This window comes from Thamnophis sirtalis, unplaced genomic scaffold (assembly GCF_051295495.1).
Source record: "Thamnophis sirtalis isolate CommonGarterSnake01/CBP01778 unplaced genomic scaffold, rThaSir2_p1.2 scaffold_7, whole genome shotgun sequence".
Classification (NCBI taxonomy): Eukaryota; Metazoa; Chordata; class Lepidosauria; order Squamata; family Natricidae; genus Thamnophis; species Thamnophis sirtalis.
The window spans coordinates 26,945,371-26,966,017 of NW_028261387.1; the positions used below are offsets into that span (position 1 = coordinate 26,945,371).

The 20,647-nt window shown below is 37.8% G+C and overlaps 1 protein-coding gene and 1 long non-coding RNA gene across 3 annotated transcripts in view; both read right to left on the bottom strand.

The window, feature by feature from the left end:
* NFIA (nuclear factor I A) overlaps window positions 1-20,647 on the bottom strand; it is a 331,843-nt gene that overhangs the window by 199,179 nt on the left and 112,017 nt on the right. The window lies entirely within an intron of this gene.
* Window positions 3,569-5,722, bottom strand: LOC148044577 (uncharacterized). Its single transcript, XR_015697262.1, has 3 exons — window positions 4,084-5,722; window positions 3,827-3,881; window positions 3,569-3,740 (listed from the first exon to the last, which is right to left on the bottom strand). It is a non-coding gene; the product is annotated as an uncharacterized LOC148044577 (long non-coding RNA).

Sequence of the window (20,647 nt, forward strand, 5' to 3'; positions counted from 1 at the left end):
CAGAGAGAACTAGTTCACTCCCAGCTGATTGTTGGAGGTAACGGTTTACCTGAACCAGTCCAAACTGGCTGAATCCCACCCATGGTCTTCACTTGATCTAGCAAGGCAATTCTTTTGGTCTTATTAACAATCATGCAATCTATAAACTTAGAGCAATGTGATATCTGCCATATACATAATCTAAAAAAAAAGATAACAGACATTGAAACACAGTATTATTAACATGAAGAGGCAATTTCTTCCCCCTTGTCTATTGGAAGTTGGTATTTCAGCTTTATCAATTAGTGGGAGCATACAACTCAGAAAAATAAAATATTTTCAAGTCTATGTCTGGATAATTTTCAGACATTTTCAGCCATAAATTGAACATTTTTTGGAATTCAAGCATTTTCAACCCTAATCTCTGGATCACTAATGTTAAACTAGCATGAGAACAGAGAAAGAAAACAGATAGAAAAGCAATGTTAACTTCTGTAGATAACTACCATCTAAACTGAGACATTAAAAAATCACTGCATAAAGCTTTTACTCCTCACAAATGCTCAAAATGAGACCCTACAAATATCCTCTGTATTTGTAACTATCAGATGCACTATAATGAATCTTCCAAATATCCCATATACTTCTAGCTATCTGATAAACTATAACAAATCAAACATTGTGCCACTTTGCAGTTATATGCAACCGCGCAATCTCTAAAGTATCGTATAGGACAGTGATGGCAAACCTTTGTTGGCTGGCATGCCAAAAGCAGGGAGAGTGCAGGGGCATTGTGCGCAGGTGTGCCACACCCATAATGCAATGCACATGACCCCAGTGCATGTGACCAGCACTCCCCCCATTTTGGGCATGCTTTTTTCATCCTCCCCAGTCTCCAGAGGCTTTATAAGAGATTGGGGAGGGCAAAAATAGCCCCTTGCCCCCCCCCGGAGGCCCTCTGGAGGCTTCAGGAACTTCCCTGAAGCCTCTGGAGTGCATAAACTTGGCCCTACAGGAAACCAGAAGTCACTTCCAGTTTGTCCGTAGGCCCGTTTTTAGTCCTCCAGAGCCTCCAGGGACCTTCCGGAGGCTTCCCTGAAGGCTCTGGAGAACGAAAAACAGCCCTACGGACAAACCAGAAGTGACTTCTGGTTTGCCTGTAAGGCCGGGTTTTTGCGCTCCAGAGGCTTCAGGGAAGTTCCTGAAGCCTCTGGAGGGACTCAGGCGGGGGGAGGGGGGGCAAGGGGCTGTTTTTGCTTATGAGCAAAACAGAAATCCATTCTGAAATTCCAGTTTGCCCATAGGGCTGGTTTTCTGTGCTCTAGAAGGGCCTCCAGGGGCCGGGGGCTGTTTTCACCCTCCCCAGGCAACTATAAAGCCTCTGGAGCCTAGGGAGGGTGAAAAATGCCCCCCAAAAAGGGCTTAAGTCAGCTGAAGTCAGAATGCGCTGGCCAGATAACAGGGCAACGCCTCACATACTGGCCATAGGTTCGACATCACGGGGATAGAATGTCTACCTTCCCTTAAGCTGTCAGAACAGAGAGAGATGAATATCTCAAGAAACACCAGGTCTTCAATGTCATGCAAAAAATAACAGGTTCAAAGTCTTTTAAAATTCCAGAGGAAGAGTGTTCCATAAGTCAGGCACTGCCACTTATAAGTCACAATTTCAGAGCCCAACAAGATGGCATTGTTTAATAGAAAGGACCTGGAACATGTCATCTCTAATCTCTGTAGGACAAGCAGAAACAATGGGGGAAAGGCAATCTTGCAAATAGCCTGGCCCTATAGACAGGTGAAGTAGTCCGGAGAAATAGCACACCTTAGTTGAATTCATTCTATTTTTTGTAAGTTTATATTAACAGAATCTTGCAAATCTGAAAATGCATTTATTCGCTGTCATTCTTACAGCTAATGAAACTAGGGATGGTCTCTCCTGAGACATTATCATGCCCATATACTTGCTGAGTGGTAAAGCTGTCTCTTACATGGCTATTGGCCTGGTTGTGGCTCTTCCCCATTTCCCAAGGTCACTCCCATGTACTATTTATGCACTGGGCCATGGAGAGCTTTGTAGGTGATGACCATCACCTTGAATTGCACCTGATAGCCTACTGGGAACAGTACAGCTTACAGAGCAGTGGTATTACATAGACATAGCCCACATCACTGCACTATGGACCAGTTGCAGCTTTCAAGTGCTTTTCAAGTTCAGGCTCATATAGAGTACATTGTTGTGAACATCATGTGTGGTGAAGTGTAAGTGTAAATGCAAACATTTAGGCACTTTTGACCATACCATATGCTTCATGAACAGAAGCTGAGATCATTATTATATGGTTCAAAGTTAAATACATAACCTTTCTACAAATATAAATATATACCATTTATGTGACATCATTTAGAGAAATGAAACAAGGAAACATTGATTATGTCTGGTGTAAAAATGTGAACACCTTTTCAATCAATACTAAGTAACAGCCTGTTTGGAGGAAATAATAACTTTTAAATATTTCCTGTCATAGCTAAAGATCTTTTTATTCTTATTTTTTAATTTTTCCCTACTCTTCCTTGTAGAACTTTTCTTCTTAAGAAACATCTGTAAGAGTCCTTCAATAATACTGTATGCCTGAGCTGTTAATGCAGCTCATCAATAACATTCAAATCTAAGGACTGTGAAAGACATTTACCTCTAATTTGCAAGGAATTGCATATAGACAGTAAATATCTACTCAAATCTGAAGAAAGTTGTTTAATTTTGCATTACAAAGATTATGCTTGGTTCCTATTCACTTCAGCATTCAGATACATACAAATTGATCAGGAATGCCTGAATTTTTCCATGCAAATGTAGACTATATTAGACATATATATATATATGTATGTATGTGTGTGTGTGTGTGTGTGTGTGTGTGTGTGTGTGTGTGTGTGTGTGTGTATGTGTGTATATATATATATATATATATATATATATATATATATATATATATATATATATATATATATATATATATATATATATATATATATATATATATATATATATATATATATATATATATATATGGCTCTTGTACCTATCAATTCCCCAAAGATATCTCTATTGTAATAGTAGAGATATCCAATATCTACTGTACTCATTAGCTGTCCTTAGAGGTGTCACAAAGGGCTAAGACCATCTCCAATTACTGTAAATCACACTTTTCAGTACTTAGGACAATATTGAGAGGAATAAAAATTCTTCCTCAGCCCTCAGTGTTTCATTGCTATATTTTTTATGCTGTTGTTTTTCTAACATGGAATATGACTACCTATTAAGTGCTATCAGTCTTCCTCATCCTTCCGTTGCCTCATACAGACACACTTGGTTTATTATATCAAGTAGTGAAGAGAGACATATAATTGATCTATTAAAGTCTTTAGTCCCACAATATCTTTCTTCTCATTTTGGATATTTCTGTGATTACTCTACTAAAACACATTAGAGAAGCCCAGCATCTGTTCAAATCTATATGCCCTATTCCACTGCCCAAAGCTGTAGTGAATAACTGGAAAGAAACAGCTATTTCTCATGTCAATAGAGGCAAAATATAGTTTTTATTGAACAATATTGGTTAAGCTGGAAAATCCTGACAGCCTTATACAAGGAGCCACAGCTCTAAAACCATCTGTATGATAGAGAGAAAGACAACAGCTGCAGCTGTTCCATGTTCAGTAAGTTGCGCATCCTGTATAAGGTCCTTTATTCAAGCCCAGGACTTCTGAAAGGAGAAAGCATGAAGCAGCGTCAAAGGAGAATTATTCCACTGCTTGTTTTCTGCTTCAGGTTTGGCTTCCTGATACTCACTTTACAATAGAGCAGTGAACATCTTTGCCTCTTAATTTGCTGCTTGCCAGGTTACCTGCAGAGAAAGGATACACATGAAGTAGCAATGACCATTGTATGCAGTAGATCTTGTGTTTAGATGTGATTTGAAACAGGTGGAAGGGAGGGTCAAATAAGTTCTCATTATCTGATGTGATTTCTTCTTTGGTCCTGTCCTTTTAATTTCTGTTTGGTGGTTTTTCTATAGGTAACAGATGAGGTAGTAAGGTAGCACTCACCTATCTATGTTGAGAGCTGCAGTGGATTTCTGATGGCAATGACTTTTTTTTCCCCTGTCGCTGTTTCAGATTTCTGCAAAGAAAATCAATTCATAAGTAGCTGGTAGTTGCAAAATTCTAGACTGTCTTAATGCTCACTCATACACATCCCTATAAAACCCACTGCCCTCATTAATAGTTTACTTACATTTGAAGCTCGGGGGCAATTAGGACCCTTCATTCTGTACAAGACACTTGATCTACACCCCGTTTGTAAAACTTGTTATTTTAGTAGGTTTAACTAGAATTGTCTCTTCTCATTATTCCCCTTAGGCAGTTTTTCCTCCTTGACATTCCCCCAATCACTGGCTTACCTCTGTGGGAAACTTTATCAATGCAGTCCCAGTTGCAGGATTGAAGTTGAAATTCCAGTTCTGTCCTTTTATCAGGAGTCCTGAGGCAGAGTATCTCTTAGAGTTCTGAGAAATCAAGTATTAAAATTATGCCCTCCCTAGACCTTGACAGTTTCAGTCAAATACTTCACCAAATGTTCTCAACTTCATCAAATGAATGTTCCTATTTATGAATGCCAAGTTCTGTAGAAGATTATTGCAACCTTGTCCCCTGATGTATGAGATTTATGTCTACTAGTTAGGTTGATTACGCTGCTATTTGAATTGTGTGATTGCACATTAGACCTATCCTACATTCTAATTATGATGGTAAAGGGCAAACATGTCTGGGTTTACCCATTGATTCAATAAAATTATGCTGTCCTGGAGGTGGTAGTGATTTCTGAGCAAAATAGTCATTCATTCCTAACCAGTAGTACTATAGAATTCTTTATTGGCCAAGTGTGATTGGACACACAAGGAATTTGTCTTTGGTCCATATGCTCTTAGTGTACATAAGGAGAAGAAAATACATTCATCAAGAATAAAAAGATACAACACTTAGTGATAGTCAAGATTACTAATAAGCTATCAAATTGAATTAGGAAACAAATGAAAGCAATATAAATGGAAAGATACAAGCAACATAGTTATAGTCGTAAGTGGGGAGAGATAGATACTAGGAAGGAAGAGAAGAATAATAGCAATACAGTTTTAGTAAATTATTGACAGTGTTATAGGAATTAGTTGTTAAGCAGAGTGATGGCATTCAGGGAAAAACTGTCCTTGTGTCTAATTTTTCTGGTGTGCAGTGCTCTATAGCGTCATAACTATAATCATATAATAATATATAACTATAGTCAGTTATGTCAGCACCATAGTACTGTAGTACATATGGACCCTAATGAGTTACAGTAATGTCACATTCTTCTGCTAGTCCACAAAACTTACTGTTGATTGTTTCATATTCTAGCAGATCTAACTTAAGGACAGTTAACTGCAATGTCCATAATGTAACACGTGTGCTTCAGCATTCCATTCTTATCTTCTTTTTTACCAACTACTTTGATTTTAAGAATTTTAAACTTATTTTTAATACTAAAATTAAGATTTTGAGTTTGTGGGCTCTTAAATAAAAAAGTGTGTTGTTTTAAATATTTTCCATATAATTTAGAACTCTGGATCGGAAAGCATTGGGTTAACCTGAATAATACAGTGCAAGATTGGGAGGGGAAAAAAATCCTCACTGAAGTAATTTTAATCCATTCTTTCTCCCTCCTTCCCTCCCTCTCTCCAGCCCTCCTGTTTTATGTTGAAACTGTATGATTGTATTCATTCAATACTTTACAGTTCTATTTCCTTCCTTCTTCTGAAATAACATTTTTAAAGTGCCATTTTGAGCTTCTGTTATATTAAAAAAAAAAAGGAAAGGAAAGAAAGAAAGCAGCACTGGTGTTCAGTTCTTGTGTGCCTTTGCTCATTTTGAGTCCTGTTCCTATTACACAATAATGTGTTATTTTGTTGAATTCTGGCATCTATCTCACTCATCTGGTCAAGTGCCAAAAATTTAGAGTGTGTCAGTCCACCAGTTCCTCTGCAGAGAAGCTCTCTTCTCGCCCAGCGAGTGTTCTGTGCTTTTGGATTGAGGCCAGGAGGGGAAATCCATTTTCCATAAAGAATGCACACAGCTCAAGTGCTTGAAGATTTTTTTTTAACCTACTAAAATAACTTTGTGGACAAATGCCAGCTTGCAAGACACGTTCGGCAAAGAACATTTGGCATGAAAAACAAGGTAAAGTAATCTATCGAGGTAACAAAGTTTTAGAAACAAGGAAATGACTGTAAGTGCATTCGTGGCATGTCACATGATTTGGCACAGACTGTACGATTGGCCGATACTGAAGTAAATACAGCCGCCATGTAAGGAGTCTGAAAGCTTCGCCCTTTGCTGAATTCTTAAAATGGCGGACTTGCTGCGCTCCATGAGAAGCAAAATGAGAGCCAGTCTCAATTTTTTTCTCCCCCTCTTTCTGCCTCTCTGAAGTTTTTATAAACCTTACAGATTTGAGTAGAAACAGATTTCTCACAACTTGCTCTGCTTCTCAGTTTCACAGTTCAGCATACACTCAGGCTCTGTCAAAAGCTTGACAGCGTTCCAGGGAAAATATTAACTGTAAACTTTCCAACAGGAATTAAAGGAACAGAGCTCAGATCAGGATGCTCCTCTTTTAAAAATACATCTAAGCCTGATGTTTAAACAAATTTGCAAAGTTTATGTTACAAGATATACAGTTGACACTGAAATAGACTCAAATGGGGTTCCATTTCACTACGTCATGAATGCCATTTAAAAAAAAAAAAGACACACATCCTTTACGGTCAAAGAGGCCAACTGCTCTCCCCCTTTCTTGCAGGCCTGACCAGTTGAATACTGCATGCTCTGATGAATAAATATTTGCCTCTGGCTAAAGTTCAAGCAGCCCAGTGTGGCTGCCAGACACAACAAAAACCAACTTCCAAGGAAAAGTGTTTACTGCAGCACTGACCGAAGAAGCCAATGCCAACAAACTATCAACCCGGACTGGCCCATGCCTCCAAAGGCTTATCATAAAGGACCTGGCCAGATGCCACCAGTGTGTCCCCACCCCTTTTATTAATAGCTGATTTATCTAACACAGCTTTTCTGTGCTTAATATGTTTATAGCTAGGGCCAATTCATTTACATGTCTTGTCAGTTCGAGAAGGTAGGATGAGTCACATTAAAACAGCTGTCCCATATTTTTATTTTCAGTATGGATTTGGAGCTTGATCCTCTGTTTATAGAAGAAGATACAGTCAGAGTTAGAAGTAATTCCTCTGCAAACGAACATCATCAACTTAAAGGAAGAGAATTAAGAAGGATAACAAGGCCCAGTACATTTTCACACAATGAGTTGTCTGACCTTTCCATTTTAAAGTGACAGTAATGACAGTAAATGACAGTATCCTCGTGGCACAATGTTGAATTATGTGCTAGCTGACTAAGAACAACCCTTGGGATACATGTCTCAATTTGAAGGAATATTTTTCTTAACTTTCTGAAGAGTCTCCAATTCAATACAAATCTTAGCTAATTTCAGAGGGAAAATCCATATCTAGTTGCAGTCAGTGGGGGCATCTAGATCAGAGATGTGGAACAATGGCCCCTTTATGATTTGTGGACTCCAACTCCCAGAATTCCTGAGACAGCATGCTGTCTCAGGAATTTTGGGAGTTGAAGTCCACAAGTCATAAAGCATTTGTTGTTCCCCATTTCTGATCTAGATGAATAAAAAATTAAAAAGTAAAGGAGGGCACAAAGAGTCATCCCAAACAGCATGTAAAATTAATAAATAAATCCTTTCAGACTTACAAGTTAAAGTAGCCTCTGTTATCATAACTTTACAATAATGACAATGCTAGTACTCCTGGTGTGCATCTTCTATGGATTACCTTGAAGGATTAAGATTAACATCATGTCAAGGAAACTCAATCTACTCTGCTGAGACACCAGCTCCATTTGACTCTCCCTCAAGTGTTTCCATCGAACTGGTCAACGCTGCAGTCCCAAACAATAAGACACATGGCTAACGAGCCGAGGTGGCGCAGTGGTTAGGGTGCAGTACTGCAGGCCACTTCAGCTGACTGTTATCTGCAGTTCAGTGGTTCTAATCTCACCAGCTCAAGGTTGACTCAGCCTTCCATCCTTCCAAGGTGGGTGAAATGAGGACCCAGACTGTGGGGGCGATATGCTGACTTTGTAAACCGCTTAGAGAGGACTGAAAGCCCTATGAAGAAATATAAGTCTAACTGCTATTGCTATTGCTATTGCTAAGTGAAAAGTCTTTCGCATACAGTTGTATATTTGTGGTGTTGTAAAGGATATACACTATTGTCAAGTGCTAAATATTCCAGAAAATTTAAAGCGAGTTTCTGGTTTTCCCACTGCATTTTAATATGTTATACACATTTTTCTATAATGTTTCTTTGACAGGAGATTCAATGCAAACAATTAGCCTCTTATTTAGATAATTAACATTTTATCTTAATTTAGAAGTTAGATTGTTGGCTGCTGTCTCACTAGTCAGTATATGGATTGCTCCCCCCTATTGTTGCTATTGCCATTTTTGACTGTCTCACTAGTCAGTATTGCCATTTTTATACTGCTATTGCCATTTTTATACTGCTATTGCCATTTTTATACTGCTATTGCCATTTTTATACTGTCTCACTAGTCAGTATATGGATTGCTCCCCCCTATTGTTGCTATTGCCATTTTTGACTTTTGGTTTCTAAATATATTTTTGGATGTTGAATTAAATAGTTTTCATTTCAGTTATAAACAACTTTGGAACACTTGGAACTGGAAGGCTGCTAAAGAATCTATATATTAAATCAATAATCAAATGTTGTAGATAATTTTTTAAAAACCCTCCCAATGCATTAGAGTCAATAGTCACAAAAGTGGAGGAAAAGGTAGTTGCAATAGAAGTAATAAGAAATAGAAAAATTAGCTCTGTCGGAGGAAAAATGAGGATATATAATTCTTTTTTAGTAAGTAGGTATTTGGAAAATTATAATAAATATAATGGAAATTATAGAAATGATTGATTTAGAGCTGGTTCATCATTAGAGAGGTTTTTCTGTGCCCTTTTTCATTTCAATTTCCTTAAAATTAAGACAACTCTCAGTTGTGTGATATATATTTTGTTTTAAAAACAACATCAATGTATGGAATTGAAAAGTGTGTTACTTCAGAGGGGAAAATGTAGTTTCAAGATGAATAAAGGCAAACCAAAGAGATTTCAATTATCCCATAGAACGCTCTTCATTTACAGAATTTCCCATTAGCACCACAGTCCTCTCAAAACAGATATATTTTCCTATTTTCAAGTTGATTATAAATTATAAAGTTGAATGAGTTTAAATGCAGAAACTTTCCTATTAGAAAACTCACCTCCAATCTGGAAAAAATATTTCTATATGTTCACAATTCATTGTGGTCTACCACGGGGTGTGGGGTGAAGATAAAGCCCAAACCTGTTTCTGTCTGAAATTCATTAAATTAATTTAACCTACTTTTAAAACAATTGCTTTGTCATATAACAATAGAGGGAATCAAAATTTTGAAATAAATGTAACCCTTCAATTCATAATTAAATGATTTAAATAAAATTTAGATAGATTCCACACTAATAATTTAATATGTCCACATGAATTAACTTGTATCAAACTAGACCAATACAGAATTTTCACGATCAGGTTAATAAAATCAAGTTGTTAGCTTCATATTATAATTTTTCTATTCTTTACAGTCTTTATATATTACAGTATTTCCAATAAAATTCCCAACAGTTTACAGTTTAATTTAAATTTAATTAAAAATAACAAATTAAACAAAATGTACCCTGACACACAATCCAATGGTAGCAATTATATCTTGAATATTCCCTGTAACTCTACCAATTCTAAAGCTTCTTAAACAGCATCAAGCTGGAGGCCTGTCCAATATCTGGGGAAGTCTGTCCCAAAAAGAAAGGGCTTCAAATGAGGAACAGTGCCTCCAGACTCCCTACCAATATTTTGAATGGAGAGAAACTGCCCACTCCTTGTAAGTCTTCAGAACAAGGGGCTTTTATTTGAAGACCACAATCCTGCAAAAAACATGAAAACCATGAAAGAAGTTATAAAGACTTTATAGGATAAAACCAGCATTTTTCTGAAACCTGCTGGAAGTCACTGCAAACGCTCAAACTATTGCAATATAGCAATAATGCTATGAGTTGCAGCAGATGGGTTGACCCATTTTGTATGAATTGCAATTTACTGGCACTCTTTGTGGGCAGTCTAATGAAACATGCATTGAAAAAAATCTAAGACCTCCTACTTCAAGCTGGTTTGCAACTGATAGAATAATCTGAGCAATGATTTGTTCAATTAAATTGAACAAATCCGAAAGTTGAGGATCCAATCTAGGGGTGAAATGCTGCCGGTTCAGACCGTTTCACCCAAACCGGTAGCAAAAAATTCTATTGTTCACTCCAACCGGTAGCAAAAAAAGGTTCTGACAATCAGCTGTGACAATGTCACACAATCGATGGAACCTTTTTTTTTTTTACTTTGGCAGGGTTGATTCACCAGCTCTTTAGCTCCTCCTCGGGGTCTTCCCTGGCTTGTCTGGGGGAGAGGTGGCTTCTTTCCTGTTTTCCCACCCCAAAAGCAAATGATAAAGATCAGACAGGCCAAGAGTTCCTCAGAAGAGGGTAAGCGGTGGGATGCCGTCCTCTCAAACTGGTGTGTGTGTGTGGGGGGGGAGTTGAGGCTGAATCTGCAAAGTTCCAAAGGTAACGTCCCTTGGCTCTTAGCAGCTCCCTTGCAAGCCGGCTGCCTCCATCTTACTTGCTCACGTAAAGGTGGAGAGGAGAAGCAGAGATGGAGAGGGTCACACACTGTTTTCAAAAGAAACATGAAGCTTGGCACTCACCACTGTAGTGGTGGCGGGAGCAGCTCCAGAGCCTTTAGAGGCCAGAGGAGCGACACTGGCTGTGGAGGGCAGGGGGGAGCTGCAGGAAGAGCTGGGGAAACAGCGGGTCCTTCTTCTTCTTCTGCACTTCAAGTTGGGAAGATTCCTGAGTGCTAAGTGCAGCACCCCGCAGGCGAAGCTCTCTCACTCTCTCCCACCCCCTCCATCATCTCCCAGACGGGGTGGCTGAGATGGAAAGGCAGGCAATATTCGGGGTTAGGAGGCGTTGGGTCTGGCTTGGCGAGGGGGATCAGGCTTTTTAGGTGAATCTAGAGTCAACCAAAATACAGGCAGTTTTTCCACAAACAGGACCTCCATCTGCAAAAGTTTACCCATCGTTTGGCCTGAGATGGAATTATAAAACTGGGTATTGAAGGCACTGACAGCTCATTGGGAATTGATTGATGACTCTTCTGAGGGGGTTCATTTAGTTGTAAAAAATGACAATACAGTGGGTGAGACTCTGTGGCACTCTCCAGAAAAGAAAATACCAAGTCAACTTCTTAACTCTTAATTTGCCTAGCTGCAGAGTCAAATTCAGTAGTACAGAAATACTCTGGTATTTAATCTCATTTTCTACTTGGCTTTTATGAAATAGTTCTTAATGTCGCTACTTGGCAGGTCCAATTTTTCCACAAAAAACACATGTATGTGATGTCACTCAAGAGGTGGGTTCCTACTGGTTCGGCTCAGTTTGGCTGAGCTGATAGTAACTTGGCGGCCTGGGTCGCTGGAACTGGCAGCAACCCAGGCCTGCCATGCCCCCAAACCAGTTTTTCTACAGGGCCACCATCTTGTTTTTTGGTTCTGCGCACAACAATATTCATTGCAATTTTTTAACGCTTTGCGCATGTACAGACATTTTGATTTAAAAATGTGCATGTGTGTAGCAAACTTTTTGAGGCACCTAACCAGCAGTAATGCCAGCAGCAAACCACCCCTGATGTTACTTATGATAGTCTACTTAAAATCTAAGTATCCTACCACTAATATTACCAAGAGGAAGCCAAATTGAAACATGTGATAATAATAATAATAATAATAATAATAATAATAATAATAATAATAATAATAATAATAATAATAAATGATGATGGTGATGATAATGATGATAATAATAATAGTAATCCCCTCCGAGGATTACCTTGTCGAGGTAGAGGGGCATGCACGCTCAAATGATCCTAAGGGATATGCTGAACAGGTACAACCATATCAGACAGATCTTAGGTGAAGGGCCAAACAAAATTTGCTCCACAACAGATACAAATATGGTGAATATGAAAAAAAATGAAATTTATGCCGCCTGAACCGTCGCCCAGATTAACAAAGGTTCCATTGGATGCTATGGCTCCTGGGCATTCTGCGCAAAATGAGCTACAGGGCTCAGCTCCCTCTGCTAGGCAACCAGGGCATGGAGTTGACAAGCTACTGGAAGAAAAAGTGAAAAAGCGAAAAATCTGGACTAGGGAAGAAAACATGTCTATTATGAAAGCTTACTATCAGTCTGAGCCAGCAAAACGTGGATTTCAAAAATGAATGTATCAGATTTGGAAGGTGAACCACACAGACTGTGAACAAAGGCTAATGGACCAACGACGTGTAATTCTAAGCCATAAATTTTTCACTACAGCAGAATTAATAGGAATCGAAGAGAAAGCAACTAATGGTCTGAATATACCAACAAAGAAGAGTAACATCAAGAATGATTTGCAGACTCAAAAGCAAACTGAGGAAGAAAGGGAAGAAGAGGATGCTGAAATGGATGAAGATAAAGAACAAGGAAGCACTGAAGAACGAACACCAACAGATATTGGTCAATTAGCTGAGAAAATAAAGCATCAAATGGAAGATGCTGAAAGAACACGTTTGCCAAAGCTGAACCAAGTGAACCGGAAAAAATTGAGAAAGGTACAAAAAAAGGTCAACGAGGCTGTGCAAACCATTCAAACCACTACAGTAGCTGAAACAAACCAGCTGATGTATGCAGCAGCCTTCATAACGACCAAAGAATTGGGTTTGAAAATACAAAAGAACCAAAGAGGCAAGAAGAGGAAGCCTAAATGGAAAATTCAGTTGGAATTGAAGATCAAAACATTTCGTGGAGACTTGAGCAACTTGAAGAACCAAGGTCAGCTAAAGAACAAGCAGGTCAAAAGCAACCTGGAAGCAAGATACGATTTGGAGAATAAAGAGATTGCGATAGTAATTGAATGAAATTGAAGGAATTTAAATGAAAACCGAGTAACTCAATTCAAGGAAAACTCACAGTTCAGAGCAAATCAGCACCAGTTTTATAAGAGCTTAGAAAGTGGAGAGGGGGTAACAACAAATGAAAAGCCTAATAAAGAGAAAGCTCTGAAATTCTGGAAGAATTTGTGGGAAAACAACAAGAAGCACAACAGAAATGCAAAATGGATCAAACAGATTGAGGATTCTATTAAAGTTCATAAAATGGAAGATGTGAAAATAACAAAAGAAATTGGTGCAAAGACAGTCAAGAAAAGAACTGGAGTGCACCTGGACCACATGAGTTACATGGCTTCTGGTTAAAGGCACTTACAAGTGTGCACAAAAGATTGGCAGCCCAAATGAACCAGATCTTTAAAACACATGAAAATGATGAATGGATGACAACTGGAAGGACATTTTTGATCCTAAAAGATAAAGAAAAAGGAAAGGATCCTGGAAACTATAGGCCAATCACCTGTTTGCCAACAAAATACAAGCTGCTTACTGGTATGATTGCAAACAAAATTTATGGATACTTGGAAAGAAGTAACTTGCTTCCTGTAGAACAGAAAGGATGCTGCAAAAATTCAAGAGAAACAAAGGACCAATTGCTGCTTGACAAACTAATCCTAAAGAATTCAAAGAAAAGATGAACCAACCTGTTCATGGCTTGGATAGACTATAAGAAAGCGTTTGATTCAGTTCCCCATAGCTGGATCAAGAAATGCCTGAAAATCTTTGGCATCAATAGCAACATACAAAAATTCATGGAAACTTCAATGAACCTCTGGAAAACAAAGCTTATAGCTAATGAAGAAGTACTAGGTAAAGTTGAAATTAAACAAGGCATTTTCCAGGCAATTCCCTTTCATCCCTACTTTTTATACTCTCAATGCTACCACTGACAATCATTTTGAAGAAGATGAACTATGGATACGAACTTGCAAAGAAAGGACTGAAAATTTCGCACTTGGTGTACATGATTTGAAGCTGTTTGGTAAAACAAAAGCTGAACTGAATTTATTAATTGAAAGCACAAAAGAATTTAGCCAAGACATTGGTATGCAGTTTGGAATTGACAAATGTGCAACAACGGCAATCAAAGCAGGCAAGTTCATAGAAGATGATGGAATAGAACTTGAGAATGAAGAAATGATAAAGACAGTAAAACCAGAAGAAGGCTACAAGTACTTGGGGATTTTAGTGGCCTCTGACTTAATGCATAATAAAGTCAAGGAATTAATTTCAGCCATGTACATTTGACAAATTTGCAAGATATTAAAGTCCAAATTGAGTGGAGGAAACATCATAAAAGCCATAAATACCTGGGCTATACCTGTGATTTGATATTCTGCAGGAATTGTCCAGATGGAGTTGGACAATTTGGACAGAAAAACAAGGACACATGCTTTGCACCCTAAAAGTGATGTTGACCGATTATATCTACCAAGAGCAGAGGGTAGTCGAGGACTCCTACAAGTAAAACAGACTGTGGAAGAAGAAAAGTACAGCTTGAATGATTACATCCAGAAAAGTGAAGAAGCAATGATTAAGGAAATAAATTAAGGAGGCCTTTTAAAGAGAACTGAGACAAAAGCTGAATATAAGAAAGAAGTAATTGAGAAGCAAGCTGAAAATTGGAAAAACAAAGCTATGCATAGCCAATACTTGAAAAGTATTGAAGGCAAAGCTGATCAAAAGCTAACTTGGAACCGGTTAAGATCAGGAGCACTGAAAAAAGAACAGAAGGCTTTATTTTGGCAGCTTAAAAACAAGTCTTAGCCACAAACTGCATGAAGGCAAAAATTCAACGTGTTACCACCAACAGCAAATGTCGCCTCTGTAATGAGAAAGACGAAGACAGTCGACCATTTGGTCAGTGGGTGCAGCAAAATTTAACAAACTGACTACCTACAATGCCATGACCGCGTTGCTAAGATCATTCACTGGAAATTGTGCCAAAAGTTTGGATTTGAGTACAGCAAAAACCACTGGGACCATCAGGTTCAGAAGATTTTAGAGAATGAGAAAGTCAAGATCTTGTGGGACTTCAGAATTCAGACTGACAGGCATTTGGCCCACAACACATCTGACATAACAATAATTGAAATGAAAAAAGTATGGTTCATTGACATTGCAATACCTGGAGATGCACGAATTGAAGATAAACAGCAAGAAAAAAATCACAACATACCAGGACTTGCAAATTGAAGTTGAGCAACTGTGGAAAAAGAAATTGTTTGTTGTTCTGATTGTAATTGGAGCCCTTGGAGCAATACCTAAAGGGCTATTTCGCTATTTGGAAATTTTAAATTTATCAGACTTGAACATTCTGATTCTACAAAAAACCACCCTACTTGGAACAGCTTATATCCTCCGACGTTACCTTAACAATAGCAGTTAGCAATAGCAGTTAGACTTATATACCGCTTCATAGGGCTTTCAGCCCTCTCTAAGCGGTTTACAGAGTCAGCATATTGCCCCCACAGTCTGGGTCCTCATTTTACCCACCTCGGAAGGATGGAAGGCTGAGTCAACCTTGAGCCGGTGAGATATGAACCGCCGAACTGCAGCTAACAGTCAGCTGAAGTGGCTGCAGTACTGCACTCTAACCACTGTGCCACCTAGGTCCTTGGTTAGGACTCGAGCTGTTGAGCTACCAACCAGCCCCAAAGGCTGTGAATCTCACCAAAGATTAAAATGATGATGATGATGATGATGATGATGATGATGATGATGATGATGATGATTTGGACATTTTGGACCGAAAAACCAGGAAACTAATGACAATGCACTATAGTTTACATCCACGTGGTGATACTGACAGACTATACCTGCTTTGAAAATCAGGTGGCAGAGGATTATTACAAGTGAAGCAAACAGTTGAAGAAGAAAAACATGCACTGGCTGATTATTTAAAAGAAAGTCAAGAACATCTATTAATTGAAGTAAAGAACAAAAAACTACTGAAGGCCCAACAGACAAAACAAGAATACAGAAAACATGTGATAAAATCAAGAATGGAGAGTTGGCAGAACAAAGCACTGCATGGCCAATTTCTGGAAAAAATAAAAGATAAAGTGGACAGTGAAAAAACTTGGTTATGGTTAACAACAGGTACATTAAAGAAAGAAACAGAGTCACTAATCCTGGATGCGCAAGAACAAGCTATCCGCACAAATGCCATTAAGGCCAAAATCGAAAAATCCTCTGATGATGCCAAATGCAGACTTTGCAAAGAAGCTGATGAAACGACTATGGCACAAACCAGCAGTGGTAATTCCAGTGGTAATTGGCACACTGGGTGCTATTCCAAGCACTGGAATTACATTTAAAACAGTTAAAAATTGACAAAATCACCATCAGTCAAATGCAAAAAGCCGCACTGCTTGGATCTGCACGCATATTACGAAAATACGTTACGACGTCCTAGGCCTCTGGGTGGGGCCCGACTAGTAACCAATGCCAAATCCAGCGAAACAACTGGCCGCTGTGATACAATTGTATAATAATAGTAATAATAACAACAACAATAATAATAATAATGTCCTGTTTCACTAAGAACAATATACAATTAATTTCTTCCTTCTGTTACTCTTTTGTCAGAAAGGTCAACATGATTAGTGCTTGTATACTCACTACTAGTAATCAAAACAAAACATATGTAACAGACCAAGTACACACAGTGAGAAAATAGCCTAGTTATTTGTCAACATGGGCAAATAAAAATCTGCCTTTTTTATTGTGTATTAGATCTATATTTGAAACATTAATAGAAAATAGTAATGCATATGTGTGTGTGTGTATGTGTGTATGTGTTCTATTTGTGTTGATAAATAAATAGAGGGAGACTAGTACAATAATACATACTAGTCTCCCTTTATTTATTTATCAGCACAAATACAACACAAATGTAACAAAGGCAACAGTAAAAATATTGGGTTTCTGTCTGGATGGTCTCTTGTGATGAGCCGATACACAGAGAAAGGAAGCAGTAAGCTTCCTCCCATATTTGGGCATACCGGGGTTGTGACACTATCTCTCTCTCTCTCTCTCTCTCTCTCTCTCCTCTCTCTCTCCTCTCTCTCTCTCTCTCTCTCCCTCCCTATCTATCTATCTATCTATCTATCTATCTATCTATCTATCTATCTATCTATCTATCTATCTATCTATAGGCATTTTATATATATATAAAGCAAATTATGACAGTATGCATCATAATTTAAGTCATAGGTCATTCAAATGAAAAGAGAATCTCAGCAATTTTAAAATTAGCAATATTTTCTTCAGTGGACTACAGTACTAAAGATTGTACTCTAAAGTTAAGCCTAATTCCATGTAAAATAGTTATATTTTGCAATATTATAAATTCTGAATTTTGTTCCTTAATATTGCTGCTTTATTCTTACAAAAGATCTGATCAGTACCTGATCAGATTTAATTCTTCCATGTCATGATCAAAATATAGTTCTGAAACTGTACCTGGATATTCCATCCCTATAGGAGATGAAGGAATAAAAAAAACTTTCTTTAAAGCCGAGGTATTATAAAAATCATATTCTGGTCTTGACCATCTGCTGAAAACCAATGGATTATTGGACTCTTTCTATTACCTATGGAAGTCACTGCAGGTGACATACATGGAAAGAATTTTGAATTGCCATAAATACCTTAATGAGAAATAATTAACAAATCCTGTAGATTAGTAGGGAAATGGAAAGTTATTTAGCAATGGTAATTTTTGAACTAATTCCACTAGTCTGTCAATGAAGAGCCTGAAACGTGTGTGCAAAGTGCACACAGAGTTTTAAACAGTAGTAATTTCCCTATTGTCAAGTATAACATGATGCAAGAAAAATGGGTACCTAAAATTTTGTTTCTTATTGTTGGGCTTGGGCAAGTCTTTGTATAGGCAGGAATACCTTGTGTGCTTATCAATGCCGACACCCACAAGACTGTATGGATTGGGGCTTTTATGTGTCTTAATTACTGAATCAGCATATGTACTGAATGGATACAAAATGCTATACTCCATAAAATCCTGCAACATGTGCACCTAAAGGGCATTTTAAAATGTTCAAACAATAATCAAATAAAACTAACAGCATCCAATTGTGCTTTCTTTTGTTGTACATTAATGTCAATATAGTCTGAAGTAATCAAAATGCCAGAAATATAAATATTCCCTTTAATGCCACTGAATCCATCATTTTACTAGGAAAAGGCTTAGCTATGTTATTTGCAATTCCCCCACTGCACAACAATGTACATTACTGTCTGTAAGCTCTAATTTGGCATAGCGCATCATTAATGACCTGAATGGTGGCTGTTTCACACATACATATTTAATTACAACAGCTGAACAAATTACATATTTATGCTTTATAAAGGGGATTGCCAGTCTAATTCATTTGCTATGCATGCAGGTATAGGGCTCCATCTGCAGCAGCATCTGCACAACAAGAGCTAACAATTATCCATTGTACAGCGAGTGTATCTGGTGAAACCTGTAAGAGATGCAATCGCATTAACCACTTCACTACATACGTGCCATTATTTTTCTCAATGGCCCTAAATATTTTAAATAATGGATTATTAACCATAATTATTCCTTGCATGTCTTTTGACACGTTTCCCAAAGCACTTTACAAACAACAATGAAGAAAACCTTGGGAAAAGCCCTTTGGAAATACAAACCCAATGCAGACTAGCTTTATGGCTGAGGAAGCAGGACAGAAGTTAAGTGAAACTAAGGTAGCATCACAAAGAAAAGAGTAAGAAAACAAAGCCACATATTTCCCTTTCTCAAACTCTTTCATACTTGCTCCAGATAGCTCTATTCGTTCATTGTTGGTGGGGAGGCAAGGAGGTCCTGGCATCTTAAAAATTAAAAATTTGAGAATGGCTTTGTGTTCTTCTTTCTGAGTGGAACACTTACCCATGAGTTAGCAATACTTCTAAAACATTGCTTTGCTGGTGTGTAAAAAAATAATACTTAAAAACGTAAAGATCTACATCTTCACACAATGACTGCCCTGTTTTATAGACCTGGATGAACAGAACCCAAGAAGAACTCTGAGGTTTATGCGAAGAACCACAGATCCTCATTCTGTATTTACTCGCAAATAATCCTTATCAGGAGTGATGCCTGAACCCAGGATCACCCACTCACCTGCGGTCTGGTCACTATTATATGATTTAGACAGGAGTGTCAAACTGGTGACCCACAGGCTGAATGCGTCACATGCAGGTCACGGCTACCCTAGCTCTTTGAATGGGGAAAAATGTCAGAAAAGTCACGTGACAGCAACATGACACCGCAGGTTTGACACCCTGATTTAGAGGGTAGTTAAAATTCCTCACCTTTAAAGCCTTGCCAGAAGAATGGATAATCCCATTTTGGTTTTGTCCTCTCTATTTTTAATGCATAAGTTTCATAATTGCATTTTAATCACTTTATTGTGAAACCTCTTTGAGATCAAATATATCTAAAGGATATAGAAACCCATTAAATAAATATAATATCAATATGATATGACAAATAAATTGCAGTGCAAAGTTATTATGGATCCAAAAGGAAAGATTGGCCCGCCCCATCAATGGACTTACTAGGTGCAACTGTGGCTGAGCTCATGCTACTATTAACATGGGAAACACCAATTTGTTTTGCTAATGACAGAAAAAAAGAATTAAAGGAGTTAAGAGGCAAAATGACTAAACCACAGAGTTTTGTCCCTAATATGCCTCACAGCCCAAACATATGAACAATTAATAACTTAGCAGCACCCACTCTAAGGATTCTCTATGGAGCCTAACCAAAGTGCTGGTGAGTATATGCAGCACAGTATTCCAGGTTTGAATATTTTGCTAAATCAAACATTGTTACTTTTGACTGTAAAATAATCTGTTAACCCAAGCTAAAATTTGCAATCCTAGATATAAATCTCAATGAAATTAGTATAATTTATTGCTGAATAAACATTTTAGGCAATGTGTTGTAGGTTGGGAACTGAGAGTACCAACCAAGAAGATATACAGTATGAGGTTTAATTCAAAAAAGGAATCACTCATAGTGCAAAACACAATTCAAACCAACACAACTTAAAAGGTTTTGTTTTTTCAGGATCATATATGGTTTCAAGTCAAGATGTTCAAGTGAAATTGCAGTACTCTATTTTTTTTAGACTATATGGAGGAAATATGCTGACTATATAAGCTGTTTAGAGAGTGCTGTAAATCATCGTGAAGCGCTAAATAAGTGTAAGTGCTATTGCTATTACTTGTTGGCATTTTCTTTTTATTTTATATGTAACAGTGGTAAGAATATGAAGGATTTCCCAAATTTTAAAAACATTTATCACGAAATAAGTTTCATTTAAAGACAGCAGTGGAATATCTGAGAAACCAATTGAGAATAACGCAC